At 35.4% G+C, this 11416-nt stretch overlaps 1 protein-coding gene across 2 annotated transcripts in view; it reads right to left on the minus strand.

Moving 5' to 3' along the window:
* Window positions 1-11416, minus strand: part of LOC129576701 (G-protein coupled receptor dmsr-1) — an 86360-nt gene that overhangs the window by 37284 nt on the left and 37660 nt on the right. Inside the window, exon 2 of one of the 2 annotated variants that reach the window (XM_055462177.1) lies at window positions 7108-7195. The exons of the other annotated variant lie outside the window; for it this stretch is intronic. The gene's annotated coding sequence lies outside the window, so the exon portion shown is untranslated. The remainder of the gene's footprint in view (window positions 1-7107; window positions 7196-11416) is intronic. 2 annotated transcript variants of the gene reach the window in all.

Raw genomic sequence — 11416 nt, forward strand, 5'->3', positions numbered from 1 at the left:
AATTAGATCTGGTACGTATTATTGTCTATTTAAATATTTTCATATCTATATTTGTTCACTTCGCTCTATTCGCATTGCTAATAAATTTTTTGCAAATGCTTTTTTTCATCTTAACCCTCTAATGCATGCAACCGCCTCTAGACGGGCAACGTTTGAATGCCTGTAGAACGTAAACCGTACATCGGATCACATTGCTTCAAAGTAAATTTTTATTCGTCAATGATTTCTCTTTATTTTTGTCTTTGGCAATAATTGTCTATGTCGTCTAATTGTAAAGTTATAAACAAGATTGTGTGCATAAACAAAAATTTGACAAAATAAATTATTCGAACTCGAAATTAGACACATTTTTGACACTATTAAACAATGGAATTGATTATTCTCTGATTTATGTCAATCGCATTTCCTGACTAAACCAAGAGGAATCCAGGATTATGAATATTTTTTTAATTATTTATGGCCAAAAATCAACCAAGTACCAGTACTCCCAGCCCTGGAAAAAATTAATGCATTAGAGGGTTGAACAGGTTAATTCAATGGACCGGATATACGAAAATTAATGAAAAGCGAAGCCTTCACAAACTTACTGACAAACAATCAACTGGAAGCCTGGAACGCATTAAGAGCAGTAATCGAGGGTTAGGGAAGAATCGTGTACAGTCAAACGAGATAAAGAAAAGACTTGATGATTTAATGTATTATTACGACAAAATCAGTGTATACATGACGTTAAAATTACACTTTTTTACATTTTCATCTTGATGCCTTTTTGCGACAATTGCCCCAAGAATCGAACGAACAAGGTGAGCGTTTCCACCAGACCACCAAGCCAATGAAATCGCGATTCAAGGAAAAAAACTGGATGCATTGCTTGCAGAAGTATGTTGGTGGTCAAGTAAAATAAGCGAATATGAAGATGAAGGCGAAGGCACCGAAGACCCGGACACTAGATATGAAGGACACAAAGAAATAGATATGACATTGAATCCTGTATCCAACTCAGATTCAGATGATGATGAGTTCGTACCACACTCGAGGAGAATGAGATTACTATAGGCGTCAAATTCAACGGATGTCAACATTAAACATATTTTTATCTCTTTTTCATTCCTCTAAGTTTTCTTTTCATACATACATAACAACCATAAACTCATATTTTCTATGGAATGATAGCTATAAAATGAATTGGAAAACATTTGTTTGATTCGAAATAAAGTAAAAAAGAAAAAAAACAACATATTTGTGGATGTGTGGCCAAGTTATTGAACAAAAATAGCGAAAAATGGTAAAAATGGGCATTTTTGCGATTTTGAGGCCCTAGATGCACTTTTTTTGGGTAAGTTTGTTTTGCATTTTTTTTCTCCCATTCAATACTTACAACTTTGCTGAAGACAAAAAAACAATATTCCTTATGGTTTACTGAGATATAGCCTTGTGAAAATGTCGAAAAAATGCTCAAAATCCAGTTTGAGCCAAAACTACACAATATCATAAAATGAAATCGGTAGCCAAGTTGACAAAACGAATGATGCAGAATTTCTAGTTTTGGTAAGTACTTTCAGGAGCGATCCTCAAAAATGAGTCCCGCAATTATGTGTTGCACTGTGTAATTAAAGATATCATGTCAAAACATACTTTTTTGCCCATTAAAATATTAATGCACGTAAAGGAGATTGAGTGAAACGCCAGAGAGATGCTATCAATCAAATGCTCTGTACCGTTTATTTTGCGATATAGTTCAAAATGAGAGACAAATCATATCCAATTCCAACAACCAATGCACATTTCGAAGAAAAATTTTTTTTTTGCAATTAAACGATTGATGGTCTTTCATTTTACCAACACAAAGATTGGATTCGTTTGATTTGGTTTTCACGTGTTGAATGATTGATCGACCTATCATTGCCTATCATTTATTACCTTTTTTCCACGGGCGCATTGGCTCTGTGTGGTCGTCTTTTATTCTGTGTTTTGAAATACGTTCATTGCGGTTTAAATTTCACCCGGCTTTTCGAATCCAGCAGTAGCAAATACAAGTCGATTATTTTCGAAATTAAATTATGGTCAAAATGAGTGTATTATGTTGTTTGTTCTCGGATGCACCCGTCCATTTAACGAAATCCTCAAGGATTATAAATTTGGTTTATTTTCATGAAAGCTCATTGTATGGTAATAATGATGAATTTCGAAGGAAAGCCACCAGATCAATTTATTAAATAAAAGCATTTTTTTTTGCATTTATGATTGTTTCCAGGTAAATGTTGATATGTAACCAAATCCCCAAATGTTAACTGTTTCGCTTGAAAAGCTTCGGGTGTTTTTCGTTGATTGCTAAATAGAAGGGTTTCTCGTGTGTTTTTTTGGTGGAAAGCTGATCTTTGGTGTTGATGATGCATGAAAATTCCAATTTTCCTTGCGCGAATGCATGACCCCCGCATTTCCTGATTGCTTTTGAACATACATTTACGGAAGGACAATTTTCCGATTTTTCATTTCAAAAGTGAATTTATTTTCACTCAAAAGGCGTAGATAAACCGAAAATTTATCGGCTTCGTTATGAAATATTGCTGCTCCTTTTAATTTCTTCGAAAAACAAACTTGGACGAGTGGTAGTTAATATCCATCAATCGCACAACACACGTGGTACCTAGGGGCTAACCACGGATTTTTTATTGAAAAAATCTGTTTTTATCGCCCAATTTTAATGACATCCGTAAAAAAATTTAAAAAATCTGTATATATTGAATTTTATCGTTTAATATCGACTATAAACGTTTAATGTGCTGACGTCATTACCGATTCAAAAATGCTGGAAGTGGGTTTTGGTGTAGTACTGCTCCCGGTTCTGGAAGTGGATCCTCAGGATGGGCCAGGGCATTGTCAAATCCAGTCTGGTCCATCCTGAAGATCCACCGAAACCCACTTCCAGAATCGGGAGCAGTTCTGAACGATCCTGAGGTTGCACCAAAACGAACGATGCACCAAACCCGCTTCTAGAACAGTATGCATTCGTTAAAGCGAAAAAATTACTGCAAAAATCGGGCAAAATCGACCAAAATGTGATCATATCGGAATTTATTTCTTTAAATGATAAAAAATGTTAAAGTCGATCATTATTGGTTATTTTCAAAACCGTGGTTAGCCCCTAGCTTGGTACACTGAAGTGTGTGTGCAATATATATTTAGATTCCTTTGTGTGATTAACAAATCGGTGAAGAATCATTTCAATATTATTCGATTAATCGCATTAAACATTTGGTTTCTCTGTCTCGCTCGTATCGATCCAATTGATCTCGTCGCCGAATTTACTTAAAAATCCATTGACATTTTTATTGATTGAGACTAACTCATAAAAGCCCTTCTGTTAATAAAACCATCAACAAATCCACACAGACTACGTCTCAAGTAGAAAATCTCAAGCGTTAAGAACCATCGGACGATGCTTTTGGATTGAACGTAATTCTTTTCTTGTCTTTTCATCAAATTCAATTATATACAATTATTCATGGTGTTTCCTTTTTCTACGACAGGTTCACTTTTTGTTTATTTTCGACGGCCATTGGGCGCGCGTGTTGCCATTTCACGCGTTTATTTAATGACTTCTAACTGCTCGTAAATGCCTCATCAAAGTCGATAGACCACGGCGCCAAAACTCGCATTTCAAATCAAATTGCATTTTATTTTACAGAGCTCCTGCTTTATCCCCGTTATTCGGTTTGCGTAGGTTTTTTTTCGATCTCATGCTTTCTTAGTATTTTCTATTGCGTTGTTGTCGGCCATTTCTCATCGTGCTTGGCTCGTGCCAAAAAGTTTGCCGAAGGATGAAACTCTTTTGCCGAAGGATGAAGAAACGAACGGTATACAGAATCAGAGTTTTGGAATATTTTTTGATTTGGTGTGTAATGTTCGCGACATCATGTGGACTTTTTTATTTGGGAGAAAGAGAGAGGGAGCGTAAGCCAGAGTATCCATGCTGTCTCAAGTAATTCCATCCTTTTAGTCGCTTAATTTACGGCTGCAACTCTCGGTAGCAAACAGAATGGCAGTAAACACAACCATTTTAAAACAATGAAAACAACACCATCAATTCTCTGCCGTTAATTTTATGAACTGAAATTATACGATTGGTCTGTTTAGTGTCCATCTGTTCTTCTTCTTCTTATTCGTTTTGCTGCCAACTCATTTTTTGCTTTGTATTTGAATAGCACGCCACTTGTGTTTGATGTTGTTTGGAACCTTGTTGTGTATGTTTTTTTCTCTTTCGATCCTCCGTCTTGCTCTCTCTCACTCTCACTCTCGCTCTTTCTCATTTTCGTTCCCAGTCTCGTTCATTTTCTCTTCCAAATAATATTATGAAATGGGGATAGCAACCGACCGACGCACCAACAAATCCGATGATTCTCAAGTGATGTGCACGTTTTCGAGTTCGACTGAGATTCCGCCAATTTCTTTAGATTTTTTCCAAATATCAGATCTTCGCAGAAAATGGAATTGTATTGTAATTTGTATTGCTTTCGAATTAAATTAAGTTAATCTTTGGAAATTGAAATCAACTTATTTGACTAGTTTTTTTCGTCCTAAATGGTTCAATTAAGCGAATTGGTGTATTCAACTCAAATGTGAGACATTTTCGCGGTATTTAGGGAAAAAACGATACTAAAAAAAGACTGTATAAATCTATGGCAATGAGTGGAAATGTCACATTTACCGACAATAAGAGTTATGTAAAGCTTAACGAAAAATGGTGCACCATTTACCTATTTCGGGTTTTTAGTGTTGGCGTTTATTGATTCGTTACATAATTACTGCTCGTAAAAGTAATTGGTTATTTATTTGGAATTTAGATGAAAACTCCACAACCGAGAAGTGGCAATACTTAGGAGGAGGCATTAACAATATGTATCAATCGAATTTTACAGTGATTGCTCGCTCGCGTTCGCTTGGTTACAACGAGCCATCATTTGATGGCTAAAACTGATGCACTTTGAATTATTCAAAATGCTCGTTTTGCCACCACAAAAACAGACCAAGGAAAACCCAGCGAATGAGAAAGAACACGCGATGCGTTTAAGCATTTGTGAAATAATCCATGACATTTTGCATGGGATTTGCAAGGCTAGCAAAGGCGAAAAAAAAGCCATCGCAATCAATGCGAAAGTGATACATTTTTATTTTTATTGCAAATGGCCAAAAACGGTGTAATTTTTTTTCGTCCAACATTTTTTCGTCTGGAACATTCAATTGGAGAAAAAAGCGGATAGAGTAAAAAGCACCAGCAACAAAGTTTGCTATTTCCGTTAGTTATTCCAATGCCTTTTTTTTATTTATTGAATTTGCGGTGGCACATAATTGCGATCAAGTTAAACGGCTTCCTTTATGGCTTTGTCCTTTAACATAAAATGAGATTAAAGCGAAACATGAGCATACAAACACTCGCGCTGCTTGACGAAAGAGTGAGCGAATGGGAGTAAGGGATGTTCGGGTGAGAGAGATGAAGAGGACGAAACGAGCTTAGATTTAAATTGAACTATTTAATTTATTCAGCTGAACTTTTACGCAATAAATTAAATATCCTTGCCACTATTGCTGTCGCTACAACGAGATATATGCAATAAACGTGAACAACGGAACAATAGTGACGGTGACGACGGCAACAGCCAAGTGAATCGACTTCTGCAGTTGATGTTTTAAGTTGTTGCCGAAATTAATCGAATGTCGGAAAACGAACAAAAAGCGATGAAACGAAAATGGTAACGCGAATTTATATACAATGGGATGAATGAGCAAAAAAAAGAAAAACCAGCGGAACAACAACAGTAAACGGTGAAATGGAATATTTCGGATAGAATATCAAAGAATGAATGGAATACTGGTGCATAAACCCCTTCCATTCGAGTAAACAAGCAAAGAGAGAAAGAGAGAGAGAAAAAAAAAGAATTCAAGCTGAGAATACCAAACAACATTTTGAAAGCACCGTACATGAGCCCTTTTGGCGTTCTAAACGCGTGTCCGTTCTTTCCTTACAGATTGTTATTTATTTCGACTGTGTAACGTATTGTTTCGATTACATGTAATAAAGATGTTGGATAATTTACGAGAAATGAATGCGTTTGGCTGTTTTTCAACAGATTCGTTTGTTCCAAACTCACCGGTCGGTATTTTCATTGGTCGTTATCTTTTGAATGCCGCTTTGTTTTCTTTTTTTTCTCCTTTTCGTTTTCTTTCTCTCTCTCTCTCTCTCTCTCACTCCATGCTTGGATATCTCATTCTCTCCACATCCATGCTTGCATATTTCCATTTTGCCCTTATGCTAGCGGTGAATAAAAAAATTATACCGGACCTAATCCGTAATATTCGACTCGATCAATGAAAACGTTGGCTTAAATTTTTTTATTCTTCGCTTTCTTTTATGCTCAAAGGCACTCAAATGCATACGCAAGATTTCAGAAGCAGGCGAATAAGAAGACGGATAAACGATTTTTTTTTCTCGATAAAAATCATAATTCCAATCGAAATTTGAGTTTTTGGAATTTTCATGTGGATCTGAAGGATACTTTATTTTTCCGCTTCATTGGAATGTGTTTGATTTTGAATGCAACGATCAATTTCGTCAATGTTTCAACTTCGGCTCGCCCAACTGTTTTGCATATCGGATTTCAAAAGGAATTTCACCAAATTCATATCAATTACTTCCAATAAATAATCACACTCCCAACACACAAAAACCGGTGAAAAACTCTCGGCGTTTGTAAATATTTATCTTTTAAACACGGGCAAAAAGATAGGCGTCAAGTTCTCTTCGCTTTGAGAAAGGTCATGCTTAAAAACTTGGATATTTTGTCCCTTCTCGAAAAAAAAAGCTCTAATCTACGAATGCCAAGGAGACCCTTGTGAAATCAATTTTGATTTCTTTATTTGTAATTGTTAATTGTTTTCGTTTCGTTCTACTTGGCATCAAACACTTCAGGTTCAATGTTCTTGTTCAAGTTTTTTCTTGTCCTAGCAGGTCAATTGCTGGAGTCGAAATAAATGTGAATCGAATTCAAAACTCAAGGTAAAAACTACGTATCGACTCAAGGAAAATGAAAAAATGTGCCTCATACTCACTATAAATGATCAGCCCAAAGGTCATTCGTTGAATATCCACAGTTTGTCCGAAACACGCGTCTAGCTCAATGACAGTCACCCGAAAGTTCTGAAAAAAAAGACAATGTTTTCCGTTTGAAAAGGCCTCACATTTTAATCGAATTGTTCGTAATTATTCCAAAGTTACGATTCGAAAGCATTCATGTCAAACAACTTGTCGGCACACAAATTGTCTGTAAATGATTCCTACGACGACGACAGATAAAGCAGACAACAGCAACAGAAGACACGAGACGAAAACAAAGTAATAATAACATCCAACCGAAAACTTTCGATTGCAATTGCATTTCAATGTGGAATATTAAAATTTATTTCGTTTCTTTATATACTGTTTGTAGGGTGTATGATTTTATCTCCGTCTCATGATCAAAATAATGCCTGCACATTGAGCGCCGCACATTTCACTCAGTTTGGCGGAATGATTTTCCGCGATACAAGCATTTGACTCGACGAGTCATCATTCAATTAAAAAGCACCCAGTCATCAGAAGTTTTGTGCGTTGCACTTAAATGTGGTCATAATTAAATGAAAATATTCGTACAGTGCTTAGCGAGTAAGTTTTCTATTTTGCTTTTTATTAAATTGATCGCAATGACTAAAATGAAAGAGAAGGAAAAAAGAAAAGCGTCGGCCGAAGTACATTATTCGACATTTATTTATATATTTCATGAGCAAGAATTCGTTTGAAATGAGGCATTACAGTCCCATTGTAATGGAAAAGCGTGCGTGAATTGTTTAAGTGAGTAGCGTTCATATTGTTGATTTGTCAAGACAAAGCGGAGATGAAATAATATGTTTTATTTCGACGGGCTTTCTTTATTTTTATTTTTTTTTTCTATTTTATTTGTCTGGCTAACATTCGATTCATCATTTACGTGAAATTCACTTTTGCTTCAGTTTAAGTTCGCTTTATCTCTGTCTTATTCCTGTACGGCGCCACGTTAATATGAGCAAATAGCAAAGTATTTTACTTAAAACATTTGTAAATAAATAGACAGACAATGCAACAAAAGTAACGAACAAAATGGAATGAATAACGTCGACTGTCGTTGCAACAAGGTTTAGCAAGAGAGAGGAAAAGCGACACAGAGACGCGAATCCATTCAAATTTAATGCCATCTTCATTGTAATATTCACAAGGGTATTTCATTTTGGTTGAGTGCCACTGGCTAAAAAATTGGTTCTATTAAAATGAATTTCGATGATATAATATGCATTGAGAGCATGATAGATCATCGTTTCGCTTTTGACACGGGCACAGTATTGCCATTGTCAATGATTAACATTTTTCACCCGAAGCAACAGACTGTTATACAATATGGCACACCGTGAAATTTTTCGTGTGCACATGAGAGAAATTGCCAGTTACTTGCATATCACTTTGACCGTTTCGACATTCACTACATCGCTTTTTGTCGTTCATTTGCATTTTTTGCTTTCTCTTACAGTAGTTTTACCAACTATTGTGATGTTCAACTAGTCCAATTACTATAATCGAACACGATGCTGCCATTAAAATTGAATGGCAAAGACAAATATTGTTCGATCAGATTTGTGCTGCAACTCAAACAGAATGTTACTCTTTTTATTACATTCGACTCCCGTTTTTTTCTTTCCACTATTGTTGTTGGTATATGCGCACGAATGGCAATTTGTGTTACATCAATCGAATAATCGAATTTGAAGCGTTGCAAAATGGAATACAACGATACAAACCATTTTGTTTGTGTATTTCATGCAAATTGTTGCCCATCACAATGTAAATGGAAAGATGCAAGACTTGAAGGGGCCAACCGTTTTTGCTCTAAAGTAGCATTTCGACACTAAGCTGAGCGGTGTGCTGTCATGGTTTCGTTTGCCTGAAAATCGTTGCGCATTCTGCCACACACACACACACACACACACACACACACACACACACACCATCGTACGTAACTGATAAGTAAAATTAAGTTTTATGCAATCAACGGGTTGAATGCTGTACAATTTTGAAATTGTCCTTGTGCTATTAAACATTTATTTTACCTTTATTAGAGAACGATAGAGATAAGCGCGTTCACAGTGTTCAAACTATATTCCCATCGTTATTTAAGCCAAATGGAAATTTTGCTTTCATGAGATTTTCCATTCTTATGTGTGTGTGTGTGTGTGTGTATGGGTCTCTTTGCTTTTTCCATGCGAAACAAAAAATAACAACAACAGCAATGGGTCTCGAGTAGCTTATCTTTAAATGGATCACCAATTCATCGATACACGTTAGTAACAGTTTCATATAAAATGACATCAATGATTGCTGAATCAATGTCGACGACAACAAATTCGTGTACGTGGATCGCTTTAATCGTAAATCGGGCTTTGCAAACGAAGTTTTTTTCCGTCTCTTGTTGTTTTTTTGTTGTTGTGTCAAACCATGTTTTGTTCTTGGATCCGACCGTTTTGCTGGCGTTCGTGTGTGTACATCGAAAAATCACGAATTTAGCGAGACACGTGAATTTGCTATTCAACACCAGTACATCGGTGGCTTTAAAGAAATTTTGGTTATATATTTTTTTCGTTTTCGTCTTCAAGCGCCCCTAGGCCTCGTTACCTGTATGCCTCCCGTTCGACAATCGTACTTTCGTATTTTGAACATGAAATAAGCGATTCGTTCCATTGCCAAAATATCATGTATTAATAATACACTTCGCTCGCACATATGCTATGACTATATGACTTTTACAGTCGGTTCGCTTGCTTACTCGATGCCTTCATAAAATTTGCCGAAAGTACCAAGAGACCAAATCAAAATTCGATGCTTAAACAAATCGAATATGCATATCTATACGATTTGTTTATTACACTTTGGCAAAACTTTATATGCACGGCCATTTCCGTTTTCTTGCCGTATACTTTTATTACAGCACATTTGGAATTTCATGTTTTCTTCATTTTAAGTTTCATTTCGTTTTGTTTCTGTTTATTATGCTTGCAAGCCCATGGGCCAGTAGTTGTGTTGTCGTAGCCATGCTCTGGTTGAAAGTCTATTTCATTCACATTTTTCTTCAATATTTGGCCATGTGATTGTATTTGATGGTAACATCCGTAAGTGGAATTATACGATGAATTGCAATTGCCCTGAATTGTGTCAGCGACATTCGCATTCACAGTCTCTCTAATTTTCTCTGTCTCTCTCACTCTCCATATACTATTTATAGTATTTGCCAAACAAATTGTATTTCAGCAACTATTCATGAGCAATCAAATTTTTTTTTTGTTCGTCTTTTCTCATCTGCACTTATGTGTGGGAAAATGAAGCAAAGAAAGACATTCAAAAGCTTCAAGCGAATTTTCGTTAATACAATGTTCAAACGAATCAACAATCTGTTTAATAATTCAAATTCATTTCCTTCCACTGATGCATGTTAAAATTGTTCGTTGAAAAAAAAAAAACAAAAATTTCATCCATTTTTATTTGCGCGTATTTTATACATCCACAGCTGGCATAATGTTGTTATTATGATAATGGTAGAAATCATCATATCAATTTGAATTTAGTCTCTGTTGTGTAACGACATATTGAAAAAATGCATGACTTTCAATGTGCAACGAAGATTGTTAAGTTGAAAAATAGGAACAATTTCCTGTCTGCATAGCTCAAATTCGGTGCACATATCCGTCTTTCTTAACATCGACCAAAAAAGTCATACACCAACGAATGTAATGCAAACGTAGGAAATCAAACAATAAATATTTGATTGATTGAATTGGAAGGTAAACACACGAATTCAATCTGACGAAAATGGTGTGCTTCAAAATGAAATTGAAAGCATTTCAGCATCCGGTTTCTAGTATCCGCACATATGTTAAAGACAGCTTACTGTTGTAGTTATTTACCTTATAAACATTAATATGATACGCTGTTAATCAGAATTTTAGCTTAACCCTTTGATGCACAATTTTTTGTTTTTGAATCATTTTGATATATGTTTTGTGCCACGATAAATTGAGAAAGACCTCATACTTAGATTTTTGAAAAATTGCGTATTTGTCGAGAAAATCGGAAAAGAGTCAAAAGTGTCAAATCACTATAAATATAATAATATAATAATATAATAATACACCGCCAAAGACTGGCTGTTTTTATTCAATTCTCATGATTGAAAAAAAAAAAAAAAATAAATATTGTAAATAGAAATGATTCTGCATAGTTACATTAAATGGAATGAGTAAAAAATATACATTTTTCTGCTTATAGCGTAAATCACATTTGGTTAGGAAAAAAATGCGTGTT

Source organism: Sitodiplosis mosellana, unplaced genomic scaffold (assembly GCF_009176505.1).
Source record: "Sitodiplosis mosellana isolate CC-2019 unplaced genomic scaffold, AAFC_SMos_1.0 Smas_scaffold_6191, whole genome shotgun sequence".
NCBI lineage: Eukaryota > Metazoa > Arthropoda > Insecta > Diptera > Cecidomyiidae > Sitodiplosis > Sitodiplosis mosellana.